General features: G+C 46.5%; 2 long non-coding RNA genes across 2 annotated transcripts in view; one reads left to right on the plus strand and one right to left on the minus strand.

Moving 5' to 3' along the window:
- Positions 1 to 2961: 2961 nt before the first annotated feature.
- LOC137510575 (uncharacterized) lies at positions 2962 to 17955 on the minus strand. The gene is made up of 3 exons (XR_011020506.1): positions 17698 to 17955; positions 3180 to 3349; positions 2962 to 3086 (listed from the first exon to the last, which is right to left on the minus strand). It is a non-coding gene; the product is annotated as an uncharacterized lncRNA (long non-coding RNA).
- The window catches only part of LOC137510564 (uncharacterized), a 135261-nt gene continuing 129044 nt past the window's right edge, over positions 17024 to 23240 (plus strand). The window contains exon 1 of the long non-coding RNA XR_011020505.1: positions 17024 to 17420. This is a non-coding gene — a long non-coding RNA (uncharacterized lncRNA). The remainder of the gene's footprint in view (positions 17421 to 23240) is intronic.

Genomic DNA, 23240 nt, shown 5'->3' on the forward strand with positions numbered 1-23240 from the left:
CCACTGTGTTTTATCAAGGGCAGGGTCAATGCAGCTAGCTATCATGAGATTTTGGAGCACTTCATGCTTCCATCTGCTGAAAAGCTTTATGGAGATGAAGATTTCATTTTTCAGCACGACCTGGCACCTGCTCACAGTGCCAAAACCACTGGTAAATGGTTTACTGACCATGGTATTACTGTGCTCAATTGGCCTGCCAACTCTCCTGACCTGAACCCCATAGAGAATCTGTGGGATATTGTGAAGAGAAAGTTGAGAGACGCAAGACCCAACACTTTGGATGAGCTTAAGGCCGCTATCGAAGCATCCTGAGCCTCCATAACACCTGAGCAGTGCCACAGGCTGATTGCCTCCATGCCACGCCGCATTGAAGCAGTCATTTCTGCAAAAGGATTTCTGACCAAGTATTGAGTGCATAACTGAACATAATTATTTGAAGGTTGACTTTTTTTGTTTTAAAAACACTTTTCTTTTATTGGTCGGATGAAATATGCTAATTTTTTGAGATAGGAATTTTGGGTTTTCATGAGCTGTATGCCAAAATCATCAATATGAAAACAATAAAAGGCTTGAACTACCTCAGTTGTGTGTATTTTAATCTAAAATATATGAAAGCCTAATGTTTATCAGTACATTACAGAAAATAATGAACTTTATCACAATATGCTAATTTTTTGAGAAGATCCTGTACATGACCGTTAGAAAGAAATACTTTTTACATGTTGTGTGTGTAACACAAGTTACGCAAAGGAATTCATGTGCAATATATAGTTTGCGTAATGCCTGGCAAAATCTATGTGAGCTGCCTGCATACATACATTTTACAGAATTTTAATGAATAGACAGCCATATACTTTATATCAGGGGCGTAGCTAGTTACAACCATCAGTGGCACATGCCACGGATCTATTCCTGGGCTCCCCAGTTGTCCCTTGGCAGAGTCAGGTGGCGGGCGGCAATACTCACCTACGGCCACTTGGTCTCCAGATTCTGCAGACAACTTCTCTTCCGGGCTGAAGGTCTGAGAAGGAATCAGACATTCAAGCTCCCAGCATCTGATAGAGGCACCACAGCTCCCAAGATGTAGCCAAAGAGGCACCACAGCTCCCAGCATTCCCCCGTAGAGCTGTGGAGCCTCTATGGGGCATGTTTGGAGCTGTAGTGCCTCAGTGGCGGGCATGCTGTGGTGCATCAATTCTGGGTGCTGTGGTGCTTCAATGGGGGCATGCTTGGTGCTATGGTGTCAAGCTGGGTGCTGTGATGCCTTTATGGGGGCATGCAGGGTCTGTGGTTCTTCTATGTGGTGCCTCAATGGGAGGCCCATGGGAAGGCATTTACTAGAAGGTAAGGGAATGCTATGGGGGGAATGCCAAACAACCTGGCAGCAGGCCAGACCACCTAGCAGAAAGCCAGACCAGCCAGAACAGAAACTCTGCATATTTATGTGATATGCTGCATTTTCTTTGTATTAATGGAGAAGGGGCTTCATTCAACATTTTGCTGGGCAGATCTACTTATATTGCTGTTAAGTTCATGTAAATTTGGCTCCACCCATAGCCACACTCACATTCTGAAGCCACACCCATTTTCTTGCCTGAAGTGCCCAAAAGTGCCTCAGATTGTAAGGGATAGCGGAGACAACGCCGCCATGCGGGGCAGCATGGCGGCGGTCTCCGCTTCCCAGCCGGCGGACTCCGTCGCTCATGCGGAGTGGCCGGCACAGGCTGGTAGGGACACCGCCGCTGCGACTGGCAACACGGCGGAGGGTCTCCCATGGCGGCAAGCGGATTTCAGTCCGCGGGCGGACGCTGACCCGGGGCCTGGCCTCTCCATCCCACAGAAGCAGAGGGTCGCACGCGCGCGCGCTAACAGGCAGGACTTTTACCTCCTACGTAGGAGGCTCAGCTGACTCCCCAGTCAGCTGACCTCAGGAGGTGTCCTGATTGGTTGGGGCTCTGGGGCGGCACTGAGTAGTTTGCTAGCTACAAATTGGACTTGCTAGGCAGTAGCTGGTTGTCTGCTGTCGTGAATACCCTTCTGTGTTAGCGCTCAGACCTTAGCTCAGTGCCCTGGTGTTGATACTAAGGATTTCACACCTTAGTTAGGATTGTATTGATATTGTATCTGTGTTTTGACTCCGGCTATCCTTGACTACTCTCTCTCTGTACGCTATTGTACCTCTGTCTATCTGATTTTTGTTGCCGACCTCTGCCTGATTACCGTTTACTCTTCTGCCTTCCGTTCCTGTACTGCTGCTGTCATCTCTGTTGCTGAACCCTTGCCTGTCTGACCTTTCTCCCTTCAGTGGAACGTCTCCCACTGGAGGGTTATCTCTGAGGCTTGCCTCTCCAAGACGCCTGCCCCAAGCAGACGATTACTGCTAGGGGTCGAGATTCCTCACTCTGCCTGGTTAGAGGATCTCACTCACGGGGTTCCCATTCAGAGGTAACCACACCTCTGAGGAATTGCCGTGAGGTGGATATTTCCACACTTCTGTGATATTACTGTCTTTATTGTGTTTATTTTTCTGGGTGTCCAGAGGTTAGCAATATATCCGTATTATCGGTGATTCTGCAGATCGCCAATAATCGGGTATATATCTGGATTCTTGGCGATACTGCAGATCGCTAATAATCAGATTCTCTCTGTTTGCTGACACCGATCGTTACACAGATCTCTTAAGATCCTAGCAACACCCCTGCTTTACATTATAGGTTTCTTTAAAAATATTTTCAAATTGATAAATCCTTCTGCCTCGTAAACATAATCGATTTAAAAATATCTTAGCACCATTATAAATGCATCAGGGTTTACAAAAAGATAATCATTATAAAAAAATGTTTCATATGCACATCAATATTGAAAAACACAATTTTGATAACTTTATTTTTGCTGCTCACAAACTTCTCTTTGTAAGTTTATTTTCTTGGACTGAAATCATTTTGTGTGTAAAGTCTTGAACTGGTTTCATCTGATCAGTCCCTGCAGACATGGGAGCAGATGGTCCTAATTAAGAAGTAAATTCTGCTCTAACTCAAGCCTATCTAGTTGAATAGAGGGAACTCACTGTTTGACAACATTCTGATCTGCCAGGGAAGATAGAGAAGAGGTTAGGTAGACAGCCTAGTATCTATTGAAGAGGTTGGTGGTGAAATAAATAATAGGATAGTTAGTTTTACCCATATTCAGATCAATGGCGTCTGCCAAAGTATGTGTATATGAAAACCAAACGACTGCGCTGGAATGAAGAATGCCAGATGTACTGCCCATTTATTGGTGGTTTGTTCTTGTGGCTTGATAAAAAGGATGCCAGAAATGTGTTGCAGATGGATTATCTCAATTTCGTTTTCTAATAAAAGATACAATGGTTTACAAAGATGTGAAATTTCCAGTGTTTAAATTGCCATCTGCACTGTGTATCCTATCAGGAATGTACAATGTTGCATTGAACAAATAATTGGACAGTGTCACAGTCTGTGAACTTTGTTCTGCGATTGCAAATTTGATACTAATGGCATGCATGGCAAAAATAGTAAAAGAGCCTTTAAGAAATGGTACCCAAGTGGTGACTGGTGAGCCACATGCTGCTCTCATCTACCTATAATGTAACTCGTAGCAGTTTCTAAACAGGTGCTGTAATTTGTGAAATGCAGGTGGGTCGCACAGTGTAGACTTTGCACTGTTTTCTCAGACGTGCTCAATCCTTGTATATTACAGTCGAGGACATGATACTGGTCATCACTTGCTAGTGTATATTTCATGTGTACTAGACCAATGTGAAACTGACAGAGGAAGAGTAGGCAGTGGTGCTCACCGCCAGGTCGTGATCACGCTTACGCGTGGATTCACGACCATTTTGACGCATTCCGCCTCGGACACGAAAATCCGTGAATAGATTTTCAACCACGAAAATCTACTTCGGCTTCGCGTGAATGCGAACAGAAATCCGCATTCACGCTCGTGAAACCCGGCGCTGAAGTCGTGGTTTGCGGAAATGCGTCAAACTATGCGGAAGTGACACATTGCAGGCCAATCAGAGTGCCCCAGCCAGGCCCTAGCAACCAATCACAGGAGGGGAGCTATGCCCTCCCCTCCTGAATATAAAGCGGTGGCCATGATGGAAAAGCTCTGTCCTTGCTAGACTGTGGTGCTGAGAGGATTATCTCCAGGCCATTGTTGTTTGAGCAAGTGCATTTATTGTGTTAAAAACAAAGCGTTTTTTTTGCTAACACTGCTCTTATACTGTACACAGTTAGCTAGTCAGTGAGTGATTGCTGTAGTTAGTTGTAGTCAGTGTAGTGTAGTGGGAGTGTGGGAGTCTAGTGATTATATAACTGCGTGTAGTGCAGGCAGGTTCAGTGCTGCAGTGTAGTCAGTGTAGTGGGAGTGGGGATTATCTGTGTGTAGTGCAGGCAGGCAGGTTAGTGCAACTGCAGTGTTCACTTGTATATTCCAGTGACAGTTATACACTTGTACTATTTGCAGGCAGCCAGTCACACCGCCGGCGCCGCCACTCTCTGCCAGCGCTGTTCATTCATTCTGTCAGTGACCTTGTGCCGTGCCCAGTGCCCACTGCTCGCTCGCTGGCATATGAGCATCTCATTACACAGTGTGACATCCTTGTGTGCCCACTGCATCCTTCAGTGACCTAGTTGTATATCCAGTGCCCACTGCTGTGCCCACTGCATCCTTCAGTGACCTTGTACTGTGCCCACTGCATCCTTCAGTGACCTAGTTGTATATCCAGTGCCCACTGCTGTGCCCACTGCATCCTTCAGTGACCTTGTGCTGTGCCCACTGCATCCTTCAGTGACCTAGTTGTATATCCAGTGCCCACTGCTGTGCCCACTGCATCCTTCAGTGACCTTGTACTGTGCCCACTGCATCCTTCAGTGACCTAGTTGTATATCCAGTGCCCACTGCTGTGCCCACTGCATCCTTCAGTGACCTTGTACTGTGCCCACTGCATCCTTCAGTGACCTAGTTGTATATCCAGTGCCCACTGCTGTGCCCACTGCATCCTTCAGTGACCTTGTGCTGTGCCCACTGCATCCTTCAGTGACCTAGTTGTATATCCAGTGCCCACTGCTGTGCCCACTGCATCCTTCAGTGACCTTGTACTGTGCCCACTGCATCCTTCAGTGACCTAGTTGTATATCCAGTGCCCACTGCTGTGCCCACTGCATCCTTCAGTGACCTTGTACTGTGCCCACTGCATCCTTCAGTGACCTAGGTGTATATCCAGTGCCCACTGCTGTGCCCACTGCATCCTTCAGTGACCTTGTACTGTGCCCACTGCATCCTTCAGTGACCTTGTACTGTGCCCACTGCATCCTTCAGTGACCTAGTTGTATATCCAGTGCCCACTGCTGTGCCCACTGCATCCTTCAGTGACCTTGTGCTGTGCCCACTGCATCCTTCAGTGACCTAGTTGTATATCCAGTGCCCACTGCTGTGCCCACTGCATCCTTCAGTGACCTTGTGCTGTGCCCACTGCATCCTTCAGTGACCTAGTTGTATATCCAGTGCCCACTGCTGTGCCCACTGCATCCTTCAGTGACCTTGTACTGTGCCCACTGCATCCTTCAGTGACCTAGTTGTATATCCAGTGCCCACTGCTGTGCCCACTGCATCCTTCAGTGACCTTGTACTGTGCCCACTGCATCCTTCAGTGACCTAGGTGTATATCCAGTGCCCACTGCTGTGCCCACTGCATCCTTCAGTGACCTTGTACTGTGCCCACTGCATCCTTCAGTGACCTTGTACTGTGCCCACTGCATCCTTCAGTGACCTAGTTGTATATCCAGTGCCCACTGCTGTGCCCACTGCATCCTTCAGTGACCTTGTACTGTGCCCACTGCATCCTTCAGTGACCTAGGTGTATATCCAGTGCCCACTGCTGTGCCCACTGCATCCTTCAGTGACCTTGTACTGTGCCCACTGCATCCTTCAGTGACCTTGTACTGTGCCCACTGCATCCTTCAGTGACCTAGTTGTATATCCAGTGCCCACTGCTGTGCCCACTGCGTCCTTCAGTGACCTTGTGCTGTGCCCACTGCATCCTTCAGTGACCTAGTTGTATATCCAGTGCCCACTGCTGTGCCCACTGCATCCTTCAGTGACCTTGTACTGTGCCCACTGCATCCTTCAGTGACCTAGGTGTATATCCAGTGCCCACTGCTGTGCCCACTGCATCCTTCAGTGACCTTGTACTGTGCCCACTGCATCCTTCAGTGACCTTGTACTGTGCCCACTGCATCCTTCAGTGACCTAGGTGTATATCCAGTGCCCACTGCTGTGCCCACTGCATCCTTCAGTGACCTTGTACTGAGCCCACTGCATCCTTCAGTGACCTTGTACTGTGCCCACTGCATCCTTCAGTGACCTTGTACTGTGCCCACTGCATCCTTCAGTGACCTAGGTGTATATCCAGTGCCCACTGCTGTGCCCACTGCATCCTTCAGTGACCTTGTACTGTGCCCACTGCATCCTTCAGTGCCGTTGTACTGTGCCTGGTGCATCCTTCAGTGACCTTGTACTGTGCCCACTGCATCCAGTGATTCATTACTAGCAACATGTCTGGCAGGGTTTCGCGGGGTGAGAGGAAAGGGAGTTCAATTGCCTCAGCCACTTCTGGGACTGCTCCACGTCCAGGGAGAGGACGTCCAGCTGTACGTGGTCGTGATGCAGCAGAAAGGGGGGCAGCAAAGCCTGGGCCGAGTCAGCGGACGCCATTGTCCAAATATTTTAAAGTTTCTGGTCCCCGTGTGGTGGTTGAGCAAATGGAACCTGACGTACTCATGGACATCATGACTTCCTCCCAGACCTCTACTGTGAGCACCACTCCAAGCAGCAGCAGCAGCCAACGTCCCACGCTTGTTGTGACATCCACCCCAGCACCCACTGTTCAGCAGCCCTCCCAGGATGACAGCGTTCTGTCCCTCAGTCCGGCTTCTAGGAACCTGCTGATGCAAGAAGCTCAGGACTTACTGGGGACTGATGTGGCAGAAATTGAGATCGGGCCACAATCACAAGCGTTGTTGAGTTCTGGTGATGAAGAAGAGGGGTCTGTGTCTGGGGATGTAGGGACAGAAGAGGAGGGCCAGGAGGCGGGGGAGTCAGAGGAAGAGCTGGATTATGAAGATGCTGATGATGATGACGACGTTGTGGACCCTAACTATGTGCAGCCTGCTAAGTCCGTGGAAGAATGGTCAGAGGCAGAGCAGGATGACGAGTCACCTCGGCCTAGGCAAGGATATCGCCATATGGCAGGCAGGGGCAGGGGCATCGGCAGCAGTGGGCGTGGAGGAAGTAGACAGGACACTGCTTCAGCCGGCACCACCACCACCACCATGCAACCCCCGGCAACTACTACCACACATTGTTCCGCTGAACCCTCTGCTAGTGGGGGCCGCAGTAAATTAAAGTCACCAGTGTGGGATTGCTTTGAGGGATGTACTGATGACAAAAGGTATGCGGTGTGCAGGTTATGCAGCAAAAGATTGAGCCGTGGGAAAAGTCTGAGCAAGATGGGTACCTCATCCCTCCAGGGCCACCTGAGAAGCCGCCACTGCCGCGAGTATGCGGAGTTTAAGAGGAAGCAGGCACTGCTGGCAGGGGTTCCTGAGAGCAGAAGGCCCACCAGCGCAGCAGCATCATCCCTCCCTCAGGGTCGTGAATCCCCCACAGCAGCAGCAGTAGTAGCACGCAAGCGCTCTTCCACCTCGGCTACTCAGGACACAGACATTGAGGCTGGCAGCCCTGCATCCCAGCGTCGTCAGACCCTGCTGAGCGACACCTTTCAGGGTCTGACCAAGCCTCTGCCTCCAAGCCACAGGCGGATCCGCAAACTAAATGGCTTGCTGGCCCGGGCCATGGCATCACAGCTGCTTCCCTACTCCCTGGTGCAGGAGGGGAGCGCCATGCGGACGCTGCTCCAATTTGGCATCCCCGAGTGGCAAGTCCCCAGTCGCCACTATTTCAGCAGGAGCGCGATCCCAGCACTCCACAAGTTTGCGGTGGAAAACGTGGCCCGTTCTCTGGACTACTCTGTGGGCAAGCGGGTCCACGTGACCATGGACTCGTGGAGTAGCAGATTTGGGACAGGTCGCTACCTGTCCTTTACGGCCCACTGGGTGACACTGATGGAAGGGAGGGAGGACAAGAGCGCATCAGCCCAGCTAGTGGTGCCACCACGCGGGATCAGGGGGGATGCAGAAGGGTCCTGTCATGACACTCCCTCTGCACCCGGAAAGCAAGCCCGCCTCGGCAGCAGCAGCACCAAGCCTCGGCACTGCCAAGCCCTTTTAAAATTGGTGACCCTGGGGAAGGAGAGGCTTACGGCCACCAACGTCCTGGCCGCCCTCAGGAAGCAGGAGCGGAGGTGGCTGACCCCCAGAGGCCTGGAAGTGGGGTATGTGGCAGCCGATAACGGGGCCAACCTGGTGGCAGCAGTGCAGCAGGGAAACCTCCAGCACATCCCCTGCTTGGCCCACGTGCTCAATCTTGTGGTGCAGTGCTTCTTGCGCACCTACCAGGGGATGAGCGAGCTGCTGCAGGATGCCCGGGCGGTGGTACGCTTTTTCCGCCTGTCAGCCACTGCCTCTGCACTCTTGTCCACCTTACAGCAGCAGTATGGAAGGCCACAACACCGGATGATCATCGACATGCCAGTTCGCTGGAATTCGACTCTGGCCATGTTGGAGCGGCTGTGTCAGCACAGGCTGGCTCTTAGGGCCTACATGCTAGACCCAAGTGTCCCCAGCAACCAACAAGTCCCCATGATTACTGCCACTCAGTGGACACTGATGCAGCAAGTATGCCTGGTGCTGAGTCCCTTCCTGGAGGCAACCAAGATGGTCAGTGAGGAGCGGGCCTCTGTGTGCCAGTGGGTGCCCTTGGTTTGTCTACTGGAGCAGGCAATGGACAATTTAATTGAGCGTGGGGATGAAGCCCTGAGGCAGTTGGAAGAACAGGAGCAGATGGCAGCACAGTCCAGCTCAGAGGAGGGCTCACAGCAGGTAGTGGAAGAGTTGGAGGTCCCTAACCTGAATGAGGAGGAGGAGCAGAGTGCAGCAGGCGTTGTACGTGGATGGCGGTTTGAGGAGGACAACGACATGGCACAGGAAGAGGACAGACATGCGTTATGGGACAATGGCGAGGACGAGAAAGATCTTGCTGGCAGGGCCCACTTGTTTCCCATGGCTGTGCACATGTTGCGCTGCCTTCGCAGGGACCCCCGGGTGATCCAGATGCGTTCAAGGGAGGACATCTGGATTACCTTGATGCTTGATCCCCGTCTGAAGGGGAAGCTGGGAGACTTAATGACGCCATCCACCACCGAGCAACGCACAAGGGAGTTGAAGGAGGCCCTTGTGCGCAGACTACTGGAAGCATTCCCCCAGCCTTCCACCCCCACTGTAACTGCTCTGCCAAGCCAGCAAGAGGTGCCTGCCATTGCCACTAGCAGCACAACAACAACCACCAGCAGCAGCAGCAGCAGCAGCAGCAACTGGCACCCCGGAGACCTGAAGAGCCTAAGCAAGAGCCTGTATGCAGTGCAGCAGCCCAGAATAGAGGTGCCCGCCACAGCATCCACCACCAACCAGCACAAACAACGACTGACCACCATGGTGTCTGACTATATGGGGTCATCCAGCGGGTTCAATGACACCGACAGCCCCGTGGACCCCTTGGAGTACTGGGTCAAGAGACTGGACATCTGGAGCGAGCTTTCCCAGTACGCCCTGGAACTCCTATCCTGCCCTCCTTCCAGTGTCTTCTCAGAGAGATGCTTTAGTGCGGCCGGTGGCGTGGTCACAGAGAAGCGCTCTCGGCTCTCCCATGCCTCTGTGGACAAACTCACCTTCCTGAAAATCAACCAGGCTTGGGTGGAAGGTGAGTTCCTGGCCCCTATTGTCGGACACAGGGGGACATGAAGTGGCTGCTGCATGTGCTGTTGTTAACTATGCCTGCCTTTATAAAGACAGTTACTACCTGCCTAGTGCCTACCTTGGTTAATTTTTTGGTGTTATGGTACTACTACCAGTAAGTTGCCATGGTCCTCCTTCTGAGCTGCTGAACTGACCACCCGCTTTGTCCTCCTGACTCAGTCGCTACTACACTCTACGTTCACACTGCCCGGGTCACCGGGTGCATTTAATTTTTTGGCCAGCACTATGACGCTGTGCTGCTACTACTAGCACCAGTATGTTGCCATGGTCCTTCTGTGCTGCTGCTGCTGCTGCTGAACTGAACGCCCGCTTTGTCCTCCTCCTCCTCCTGACTCAGTCGCTACCACGGTACCACCAATGTACTCTGTCTGCGTTATCACTGCCCGGGTCACCGGGTGCATTTCATTTTTTGGCCAGCACTATGACGCTGTGCTGCTACTGCTACTACTACCACCACCAGTATGTTGGCATGGTCCTTCTGTGCTGCTGCTGCTGAACTGACCGCCCGCATTGTCCTCCTCCTCCTGACTCAGTCGCTTCCCGCTGCTGCACTCTGCGTTCACACTGCCCGGGTCACCGGGTGCATTTAATTTTTTGGCCAGCACTATGACACTGTGCTACTACTACTACCACCAGTATGTTGCCATGGTCCTTCTGTGCTGCTGCTGCTGATCTGACCACCCGCATTGTCCTCCTCCTCCTGACTCAGTCGCTTCCACCAATGTACTCTGTCTGCGTTCACACTGCCCGGGTCACCGGGTGCATTTAATTTTTTGGCCAGCATTATGACGCTGTGCTGCTACTACTAGCACCAGTATGTTGCCATGGTCCTTCTGTGCTGCTGAATTGACCGCCGGCATTGTCCTCCTCCTCCTGACTCACTCGCTTCCACCAATGTACTCTGTCTGCATTCACACTGCCCGGGTCACCGGGTGCATTTAATTTTTTGGCCAGCACTATGACGCTGTGCTGCTACTACTACTACCAGTATGTTGCCGTGGTCCTTCTGTGCTGCTGAACTGACCGCCCGCATAGTCCTTCTCCTGACTCAGTCGCTACCACCACTGCACTCTGCGTTCATACTGCCCGTGTCCACTGACAACTCTGCTGCGATGTCATTGCTAATTGCTGCAAAAAAAACAAAAAAAAATTACAAAAACCTCTCTGGGGCCTTTTTGGCGTCAGCCACTCATCCTCCTCCAGCGGTACCTTCGCCGCCAAGTGCCATTGGAACTCGCCTTCACCTCTTTGACTGCTTAACGCGTATATCCCTTTTTAAAACCACTTATTACCAATTAATAGCCCCATTTAAAGTGTTGATTTCACTTTAAAATCCATTTTCTCTAGAAAAAAAAATTTGGGGGGAATTTTTTATGTTGAAGTTATGTTGCCCCTTATCACCTCGATAATCCATGTAATTTGGGGGATTGTAGCATGTATGGGGGCTTTGTTATTAACGTTAAAAGAAAATCCGCCTCCGGGCAGAAAATCCGCGTGGTTGCGTGGACGCGAACGAAAATCCGCATGCGGCGGGGCCGAATGCGGATTTTTTTTTTGCAACCACGCGGATTTCCGAATTCGTGGATGAGGCACATCCGAGCATCCCTGAGAGTAAGCTTTGTCTTCTTAGTTAAATTTTACCTGTTTTCAACTTTTGACTGAGTGGTCATAAAAACCTAAACGCAGACCATTAATGTCATCAAGGTCCCATTATACCCCTGGAGTGAAAGGAGAAGAGAATTTAAAGTGTACCTGAGGTGAACCTTGGGTACAAAAAGACATACTAACTAAAGAAGCGGGAATCCTCTAGGTCCTATAGAGGCTTCCCATGCTGTCCAACACTCCTCTTCAGGCATGAGCCAGGCCATACTGTGCCTGCAAGAGCGGCTCTGTGATACTGCACAGGCGTGGCTATGCTCGCGCAGGTGCAGCACAACCACACTTGTGCCAGAAGTGTAGCGAGCGGTGGCATGAGTGAGGAGGACCCGGGAAGCCTCTATAGGATTTAGAGGCTTCCCTCTCCTTAGGTAATTATGTGTTTCTGAACGCTTTAAAGCAAACTGCAAGATTTGGTTTTAGGTTTCTTGGATTGGACAGGAAGAAACATATTTTACACAGACCTTAACAATTTTGAGTGAAGAAACAGGACTAAAGCTTTAGAAATAGGGATGGTAGAACCATTCGCCAGGTAAATAGTTCCTGGCGTACGGTTGCCAACCTTGTGGTTTTTGAGAAAATTGGTTTTAAAGTTATGATGCGGTTAAATTGATGCAGTTTAAAGTCATGATGCAGTTGAATGACAGATAATGTATCAACCTATCGGTAGTGTAAATTTACATATGTTAAAAGAAAGAGCAGTGAATTTAGTGATGGGGTTTGCAGATGGTCAGTATGCAGTGCATGTGTTATGATCGCTTCTGCAGCGTTTTCTGCTGACTGCAGTGGTATTGCAAACCAAACAGTTCTAATGTCATTACATGCATTTGCTTGCATAGTTTGGTTTGCACTTAAACTAGTTGCTGATTCCATCTGCAGTCGCTCTGAAGTTAATGACAGTTTAATATGCTTTTGTGTAAACAAACATTGTCTGCTGCAGTGGAGGGGCGGTCCCTTTCCTGCAGGCTGCATATCATTGTCTGCCTTTTCCTGCTATCAGCCTGTGATTAATTACCATTCACTTGTGTGGGAATCTGCAGGTCTGCTCCCATTGGATGACCTCAGTATAAAGAACTGCTTCCTGCAATGTCTCATGGGCTATCATAGTTTCAGACTCTATCTGTTACTCTGCTCGTGCCCCACCTCGTTCCTGGTCCGTGTGGACTGCGCTGACTCCTGCGAAGGGGTCAGCGAGTCCTCCTAGTTCTGCTCTTGTTCTAGAAGTTGCTACTTGCTTGTCTTGTGTCATATATTGGTTCATCGCCAATATATACGCATACTTGCGCATTTTGTTATTTTCCTTGTATTCGGGTTACGTTAATATATCAGTGTCGCTGATATATACGTACACGAACTGTTTATTTCCTGTGTTCGGTTAGTCAGTTTTCCGGCACGTTTTGGTGGTTTGCGCGTATCGTGGACACCCGTGCTGAGCTGGTTATCCTGTTCCTGGTCCTGTTTGTGGATTGCGTTCATCTCTGCGAAGAGATAACGAATCCTTCTGAATCCTGTTCCTGGTCCTGTTTGTGGATTGCGTTCATCTCTGCGAAGAGATAGCGAATCCTTCTGAGTCCTGTTCCCTGTATTACTTCAGTCTTAGTCAGAGTTCCTGCTTATGTCATATATCGGTTCATTGCCAATATATACATATGTTAGTCAGACGTTACGAATAGTTTCATTGATGGCTGTGGTTGTAATGTGCTAGGAAAACATACTTATTGTATATTTATCTGTGTTACGTTCATCTATCTCGATCCTGCTGTTTCCTGTCTCTCCTGTCCTGTCTTTGTGAGGCACGCCATCGCCGCAACGCATTGGCTGCCTCATTCCAGTCTGTCTGGTTTTGGACGCTTGCTGTCGCTAAGTAGTCACTAGCTAGCAAGCGTTCATTCTGTCTACCTGTCCTGATCTCCTCAGTCCTGGTTTATGCGCTCAGCGCTACTTTGCGCTGAGACGTTATTACGAAAGTGTTTGTGGCTGTTCAGATCTGCACCGGCTCTGTGCACCACAATCTCCTATTGGAGTCAGTCCTCTCCTCCACTAAACTGGGGATATCCTGATCCCTTGTGCTGGTGTGTGTACCTCCTTCACGTCAGCTTATGTGTTGTATGCTGACTGTGGAGATTACACCCCCAAGCTTAACAGCATGATGACAGCCTGGAAACCCTGTGGAAATGTGACAATGCTTTGACCAGAGATAACTATACTTAACTATAATAACTATATTTTAGTGGCGATTTGACCATTAAAAAGTAATTAAAGAAAAAAAATTATATCGGGTGTCCCCCTCCTGAGCCTCTTTAACCCCTTGTCCCACATGCAGGCTAGGAAAGCCAGAATGTGGAGCTCCAGCTGCATGAGGCTCCACACCCTGAGCTATGTCAGCCCACATGGTCCATGGTATGGGAGGGGGGCTATGGAAGAGAGAGTTTTCCAAGCCTCCTCCTCTTCCCAGAGCCCTTTTCCAATCCATGGACAAGGAGCTCTTCCCCACCTGCATTGCCAAGGAGGTGGGGGCCAATGATGCCTGGGGGGGGGGGGTCATGGTGGCATCTTGGAGTCCCCTGTAAGAAGGGAACCAACAGATGCCTACCCCCTACCCCCAGGTGAAATGAGTTTAGGGGTACTAAGTACCCCTTACTTATTTCCACAAAGAGTTGAATTGAAATAAAAAAGCAACAATGAGAAACTTCCTTTATTAATCTTAATTAACCATGAATACTTACGTTTATTAATGTTCCCATGCCAATATCCTCAGAAATTATCCACTGCCAATATCCTCTCAATACTTTGATGGAAGATCTCTGCGCACCCGCTGTCAACAACAGTCCCCCATGCAGCACTAGCTATACTATGTATACTTAGAGCTCAAAGCATCTTTAAAAGTCTCTCCAGGGCTCCCCATTGGTCCATTAACTATTAACCAGTTCGGCCTATCTGGACGAGCTTCCTCGTCCAGATAGGCACTGCTGCTGCCGCCGGCTGGTGTGCGCTATCGGGCGCGCGCGGCCCGCCGCTAGCCCCCCGATCAGTGAATGGGAATATAATTCCCATTCATCGATCTAACCTCCTCGCAGAAATACAGACGCTTTCTCTCCAGAGAGCGCGGTATTTCTGCGTCCAGGAAACTTCTCCCCGGCATTTTAGTTCCTGGATGCGAGATCGTTCGCATCCGGGACTTTTTTCACTGTGGCCATCTAGTGGCCAAATAGTAAACTGCACCCACATACATTTTTAATTAAAAAAAATATTATTTTACATTTTAAATTAGCAGTTTCCCTCCCACACCAAAAATTACCCACATACACTTTTTTTTATTAAAAAAAGAAATAAAAAATACAATTAAAAAAAAAATTGAAAAAATGCACCTTTATTTCTAAATGAAATACCGGCACCATAAATTGTGATAGGGACATCATTTAAATGGTGTAATAACCAGGACAGATGGACAAATAAAATACATGAGTTTTAATTACGGTAGCGTATATTAATTTCAAACTATAATGGCCAAAAACTGAGAAATAATGAATTGTTTTCATTTCTTTCTTAATCTTCCTGTTAAAATAGATTTAGAAAAAAATAATTCTTACCAAAATGTACTACCCAAAGAAAGCCTAATTAGTGGCGGAAAAAACAAGATATAGATCAATTCATTGTGATAAGTAGCAATAAAGTTATAGGCGAATTAATGGGAGGTGAACGTTGCTCGGATGCATGAGATTTTCGGACTGCGGTGCTGAACCGGTTAATAGTAACAGCAAAATATCTTATTAAACAGAGAACATGATAGATTTGAGGACTGTAAAGAAAGACATGATTTCCATGTAGAAACAACCCATAAATCATGTGAAGATTGAGGTCTGGACCAACTTTAAAATGGGAGGAGCCCATGATTTTTTGAAGTAGAAGGGACAGTGTCAACAGGAAGTTGCTAACTGAGGGGATAGTGTCAGGAACAACAGGTTAGTAACTTAAATAGGACATAATCTTTGGAATTATTGGGAAAAGGTCTGTAGGTTATATGAAAGTTTGAGAAGAATGTGTTCCTTTGGTAGGGTAGGTAAGAAAAGCAATAATGGAGGAAGTTCCTGGAAAAGGAGTAGTCAACTGACAACTGAAGTCAACAGTAAACTGACATTGGCCTCAATTCACTAAAATCATGCTGGAGATAATAAGGCAAGAGAAAACGTACCTCGACACAATGAGAGAGTTATTTTATCTCTTAATTCCCTCTGTAGTTAAGTTACCTCCTCTGTAGCTAAGTTACCTCCTCTGTAGCTAAGTTACCTCCTCTGTAGTTATTTTCATACGCAGTTAATTAACAGCCTGTCTTTAACTTTAGAATTCTAGAGTTATTTTAAGGATTGAAGAGTTAACTTAAAGACAGAAGAGTTAACTTTAGGTTTGCCTGAGGTAAAATGTTTCCTGAATACTACATGCCTTGTCACCATGGTGATAACTATAGAAACGTTATTAAAGACAGGAGATAAGCATATTGAATTGAGGCCATTGCATCATCTTAGATGTTTCTTGATCAATAACAAGAGTCAAGCAAAACCTGGCTGCAAATCTTTGGTAGTTCCAGAATTGGTGGAAGCTGGAAAAGATAAGGTAAAAAAAGTATAATGGGGAGCACAATGACCACTATTAAGTCTAATAACCCGACAAGATTGTGGGGGAACCACCCGTAGACAACCACACACTGTCACTAATACGAAAAAAATCTCCAGGTGTCTTCAAAAAAATTAGAAAATACTTTATTGAAATGTCCATAAATACAACCATTAAAAATATTATTCCTTATCCCCCCGATAAAATATGTGAATAAATGTCCATTTATGACTGACATCAGCTGATGTAACCCTCACACATCCTAACACAACCATGCATACTGGTGGCCACCACAAGTGATAGAACAATGTAAATAAATGGCTAGACTCCAGGCAAAAAGTCCTCAGGATTTTGATTTCCTAAATGTCAATGTCCATCAACTGCAACAGCAAAACACAAACTGCATGGAGTGAAATGTAGTATAGGAGACCTCATAGTCATTGTCAACACGTTGCCTAGCAACCAACATTTAGTATAGGCAGCCTGCGTAATGGATTACATACATGTACTTCGGAACAAGCTCAGGTCCCTTTAAAGAGACTCTGTAACAAAATTTACACCCTTATTTCTGTATTCCTACATGCTGCAATACCTGATCAGATTTCATGTGGCTAACTGCAGCCTCTTGTAGTTCCCCCTTCTCTCTAATATTTCACTTTTCTTGCCTTTGTCAAGGCTTGTCAAGCAAGATAGGTAAGGGGCTGCCTCTGCTATAATGAGAAGCATTATGCACGCCCCCTCTATGCCCCCTCTGTGCGAGCTCCCATCTGCTGTGTATTTTACTCACAGACAACCTCCCTGCTCACAACGCGTCTGCGAGGCTCATACAGCTGCATGTGCTATCCTGATCAGCTGGGATCAGTGAAGAGCCCAGACACGCGGCTCAAACAAACAGCAGTGAGGGAGTCGCAGTGAGGGAGTCGGATTCCAGTCACGCTTGACTGGCATAGAACAGAGGCAGAAGGTATGCACTCTTGCAAAACCTCTTAATTCACTGAGCAAACTGTAAGGCATGTATAGTAACTCATGAACGTGGCCACAACACACGGCACTCAGCTCTGCCCTGACATCACTTCCGGATTGACAGCCATGTTTTTTGTTTAAAAACAGTTTATAAAACTGTTGTTTTAAAGCCAGAATTGCAGTGGGGAGAGGAAGAAAAGGCTCAGAGAAGAAAAGGAGATCCCAATGAGCAGAATGGTATGTTTATTACTATAGAATCTTCACAGTACAGATTATCTTTAATGCGCTGAATGTTGGTCATTTCCCGAACAGCTTAAAACAAGGATCTTTGTTACATCTCATTGGGTGTCACACCACCTCATAGGGGACACATCGCCTCTTTATATAGGTAGCTTCCCGGATATGTTATGCACATGTATCCAAGCACTAATACAGTACATAAATCCCAATGCATAAGCCGCACTTCCCACAGCATTAAGCAAGATACTTTTAGATGCCCCACCGGGAGTCTCACCACCACTTGGCTTGCATCCACTGAGTTCTGTCCATCCAGGGCTCTATGCGTAAAAGCATTGCCTATAAGTATTGTCCATGTCCTGGGCTGCTGCCAAACTGTCAGTTTACTTGGGTGAGTGTACACGCTGATCAGCGCGTGTAGCTACGAGGTGCCGGTCTCAGCCGCTTGCATCACCAGCCGTGATCTCGTGACATTCAGCGCATTTAAGGGACCTGAGCTTGTTCCGAAGTACATGTATGTAATGCATTAAGGAGGCTGCCTATACTAAATGTTAGTTACTAGGCAACGCGTTGACAATGACTACGAGGTCTCCTATACTCAATTTCACTTCATGCAGTTTGTGTTTTGCTGTTGCAGTTGACGGACAATGACATACTGGAAATCAAAATCCTGAAGACTTTTTGCCTGGATTCTAGCCATTTATTTACAGTGTTCTATCACTTGTGGTGGCCACCAGTATGCATGGTTGTGTTCGGATGTTTGGGGGTTACATCAGCTGATATCAGTCATAAATGGCCGTTTATTCACATATTTTATGGGGGGATAAGGAATAATATTTTTCATGGTTGTATTTATGGGCATTTCAATAACAAAAAGTATTTTCTAATTTTTTGGAAGACACCTGGAGATTTTTTTCGTTTTAGGAAAAGATGAAGTGACAAGATCTGTAGCCACAATGGACCTCGGCAAGACACTAAAAAAGAAAGTTCTTTGAACACTTTTGGAACACTGATTCCATGTAGGATGCAGGATTTCTGTGCAAAAAGTGATCTAATTTATTTTCATAACCTTTTATTTCCTGTAACTTGCCAAAATGTTTCAAGCAAGGGTCTAGTATACAATGCAGGAGAGCCAGGAGAGTATTAACGTGTATGCACGTCAATACTGTTCACAGCATGTATTGTATTGATGTATATAACCATCAATACTGCTAGGGAGGTTAAAGGAGATACGAGGCGAATAAATAAATGTATATTTGCTTACCTGGGACTTCTTTCAGCCTCTAGAAGTCCTGTGTGCCCTAAGCCGCTGCTCTGGTCTCCCCGGGTCCTGATAACAGTATCACTAACCCCCAATGGGTCGGCGTCTCCTGCACTTGCGCGTGCCTGTACCCAAGTCCTCAGGAGGACTCACCAATGACATGGGCATGTTTGTACACATGCAATGAAGACCCCGACCCATCGGGGGTTGGTGATACTGCAGAGGCTGCCAGCAGGACCTAGAGAAGACCAGAGCTGCAGGGAGGGACCCCTGTGACTTTTAGGGGCTGGAATTAGTCCCAGGTTAGTAAAGATAATAATGCATTGGTGTTTGAAATAAGTCCACTGCTTTATTGTAATAGTTGAAGAGCCAAGGCCTAGAACTCTATTTGTAGCAGCGACATGATCTTTGAAATAGAGGTACATTTAGAGACTTAACTTGGTGAGATCCCCTAAAAACAAATATGACAGAGGAATCCTGGAGTCATTGACTGCCCTCATTCCTTGAGCTGGAAGTGTTCCAAACTCACCTCCACAATGCAAACTTGTGTATCTGCTATTTGTGTGCAGAGATCTTATTATTAGACACCCCGGTTGCTTCTATATTAGCTGAGAGATACTGTTCCAGTCCACACAGCGGTGGGTGATATGGGTGATATGGGTCCAATCCGTATACAGAATCTTATACGTTTCCTGGTTTTCTCAAATATTGATGGGCTGGAATTTTAGTGGGCACCAAACTCTTTGCTGACCATGATTTGTAGGTCACAGCCTCTAGGTGATCAAAAAGAGTAGATAACAGGCAAGTCAACTGGAGCTACTGCAACAGGATGCACACTGATGTTATTCAGATATCACAGTACTTTGCACCCACCAAGAGTGGGTATATGTGCATTTCCAGAATGCATCCTTGAGGGTGGAGTGCAGCCACAGTACATAGTGCCAAAGCTCAGTGAGCAAGTGTAAACACCTGGTAACTCAAGTGTGGCTGTGCTGGAGCAGAAGACCCAGTGAGTATTGTAGCTTCAAAAGTGTTTTATTGTACAGCTATACACAAAATTAAACATTCCCCAGTGAGTATTTTAACATACACAGGCACATACAGAATCTTGTGAGAGTTTATTTTACGCAACTGCTTTAGTTCTACGCTAAGTTGTATTTTACATGTACAGACTTGCCAAGTAATAATTTTATTCTGTGAAACATAAAAACTACAGGAAAGATGTTAACGTATATATGTAAAGCAAATTCATTTCATTTATCATTTTTTCTAGTGCATATTAAAAATGAAGTGTGATTGTCAGCACAAATGTTTTTTCTTTCCTTTGGTTCTCATAAATCATCCAGAGCTGAATATAAAAAGAACTTCTTTCCCCAAAAGACAAAACTGTACGCTACTATTATTTCTTTTTCTGGGTTTCATCAAAAAAGCAGCTAGATGCTCCCATGTACAGAATATTTTGTCAATTGCTCCATCATGATGAATGAAGATCTACATAACATAATTTATATACAGTAAGCTATGCCAAAAGTTGTGCACAGAAAACCAAGAAAAAGGTTACAATAGATATGAAGAACTCGGTATATGCTAAAACTGTTCAATATGTTATGTACTCCTTTTCCCAGCATGTGGTTATGGCCTCACTGACCAAAAATACATAACAAAAAGGCAAGCATCAAAACGTATGTAAAATTAAATTATTATTATTATTATTATTTATATAGCTCCGACATCTTCCGCAGCTCTGTACAGAGTATGTTGTCTTAACACTTGGCTGTCCCTCAGAAAGGCTCACTGTCATGAGTGATACAATATTTTTTTCTTTCATCCTTCTCTGAATAGAGCAGTTCACATGTAGCTTTTCACACCTAGGTGCCAATGCCAAATGTTCTCATTGGAAACAAATACCTGTCCCAACTGCAGATTAACCTTTCTTTTAAAAATCTGAAGTTGAGAACAATGCTAACATCACAGTTACTAATAAGTCGAGGAGGGATTATTACAGACAGAACTGTGGTAGGAGGTGATCAACACCCTAAAAAAGAAGAACACAGAAACAACGGGAGCCCAAATGGTGTTGTACGCCACAAGTTCAATGGCAAATGTACAAAAAAGGCTGTGGTACTCACAAAGGAAGGTTGCACAGGGGGCAACCAACCACTGAAGGCAGGTTATAAACCCGACTCCACTTGGGTGACCAGTTGGAACTGGTTCTGGTCGCACTCTTGGCAAAACAACGGACCTATCAGTGGCAGAGGCTTTGGGTACCAGAGTACACCCCTCCAAAGGAGGGTGAAAAGCACAAAGGGGGGAAGAGGCGGCCAATGATAGATAAAATTGTGTTAAAAGCAGCTAAAATAATAAAGGAAGAGGTGGCTCACTCCAATAATGACACATTCATACACATATGAAGTTTGATCACGCACAGGCAACGTGTTTCATGGGTCTAATGCCCTCTTCCTCAGGCCAAATACAGTGCTAGAGATGTATCTAGAGCTAAGAATCAAGGTTGCACTAGCATTTTGCACACGTTATAACGTGCGTAATGTTTTGCGCGCACAGAACTCGAGTTTACATGCAAAAATGTGTCCGAAAATTTGCGTTTTGCATGCGAAAATTTGCATTAGCATGCAAACCGTTATGCGCGTTATAACACTAACGCTAGTGCGACCATGATATCAGTTATCACGGTTTAGGTAATCAAGCCATATATGTGAATGAATGTGTCATTATTGAGGTAAGCCACCTCTTCCTTTATTATTTTACCTGTTTTTAACACAGTTTTATCTATCATTGGGCACCTCTTCCCCCCTTTGTTTTATTACAGACTGAAAACAGATATATTATCATTCTTCTAAAAATCCAGGTAATGCCTAGTTAATTGTATAACCTTTTAGGTGCTATGGAAACAGAGTTATTTAGCGTTTGGTGATCACACATATTAATCTGTCAGCGTGAGGTATCATTTGATAAAGCCTTACCTGCATGTTATAACTCTGCCCTCGGATTTGCTGTAGGCCAATCCAGAGAGAAATGGCAAAGGTTATTAATTGTGCCATTTCTGCTTGTAAAAATCCTTGCCCAACTTGCTCTCCATCGAGCCGGAACACCCGCTTTTGGGAAAGAGATCGCCTCCACAGGACAGATCACATAAAAGATTTACATCAGCAGCAGCCATTTTGTCTTTCAAATTCCATTGACTTTCACAGGCGTGTATTCCAAGGAGGACCGAACCCTTGCTACATACTTTGCTCTAAAGCGGTCTATGACCACATGACATATTTGAAACTGGACTATATTCATTCATCTTTAAAGACTGAATGCAGCTAAGTACCTTTCTCATTTTATCCCTTTTATTTTATGCTGTATGTACGTGTTAATTTGTTTATGTAAATCTATATAGTGCATTGTTATTATTAAAACGTTTAAAAAACAATTTTACGGTTATGGCCTGTTCCTGAGCATCCAGAAACGTACCCACTCCTCTGAATGTCACCTGGTGTTTTATAGCATTTTTCATCGACAAACTGTGTGCTTGAATCAGGTCCAGATAGACAGATCTGGCGCCAATCCTTGCATACAGCTAAGGGTTAAGTTAAGTGTTCTCAATGCATTATTATAAGTTACAGTCGTGTTCCATCATGTATGTCGTGGCAAGCAATTGAAATTGTATGTGTGCGGGAATCCTTTGGAGTCAGAATGCTCCTCTCAGCTAGTCGGGTTCATAGACTGCAAATCCACATATGGGCATCTATAGGCAAATTGACAGCAATACTGAGTTTCTGAAGCGATTAACCCAATCACAGATCGGCCCTCTGGTCTGTGAAACTCACAATCTAATCCCTGCCATAGTCATATTTCTATATTATGCAGTGTATGTATCATAGTCCAGGGCCAATTTAAGGGGAAGACAATTCAATTATCTGTATGTTTTGGGGATCTGGAAGGAAACTGGAGTCCCCAAAGAAAACCCACATAGACACAAGGTCTATAAAGTTTGTGCAGATAGTGCCCTGGCTGGGATTGGAATTGTGAACCCAGCGCTGCAAGGTGAGAATGTTAACCATGACACCATTGTGCAGTTTTTCTGATCGATTTTCCATTCACTTCTATACAAAATCTATCAGAAAAACCCATCTATCTGATGGAAATTTGCATAGTGTGTACCAGGCATAAGGGTAGTAATGTGGTAAGGAGGCAACATAAGTTCCTCAGGAAAGCCCCGTTGTTAGGATACAGAGTAATGATTATATATTTATATCCAAATTACACCAGAGAGAAAATGTGTGCATCAACCAAGTGAACCTGACAAATCTGGCTTTGCAAATTTGGCCTATTGGCTAATCACGAGACATTGCTTATGCAAATAATCATTTGCTTTCGCATGCCAAAATATGCAGGGTCAAAAAACAACACCGCAAAGCGGTCGCCCTGTGGGAATTAGTTCATGCTACATTAGCACTATCCAGGGGCGCCACGAGGAGGCTTCCCAATGCCAACATACAACCGGGGGGCCAGGGGGGTCCCAGGCTCTCTCACTGCCTGGAACCCACACAGCG

This window comes from Hyperolius riggenbachi, chromosome 1 (genome assembly GCF_040937935.1).
Source record: "Hyperolius riggenbachi isolate aHypRig1 chromosome 1, aHypRig1.pri, whole genome shotgun sequence".
Taxonomy (NCBI): domain Eukaryota; kingdom Metazoa; phylum Chordata; class Amphibia; order Anura; family Hyperoliidae; genus Hyperolius; species Hyperolius riggenbachi.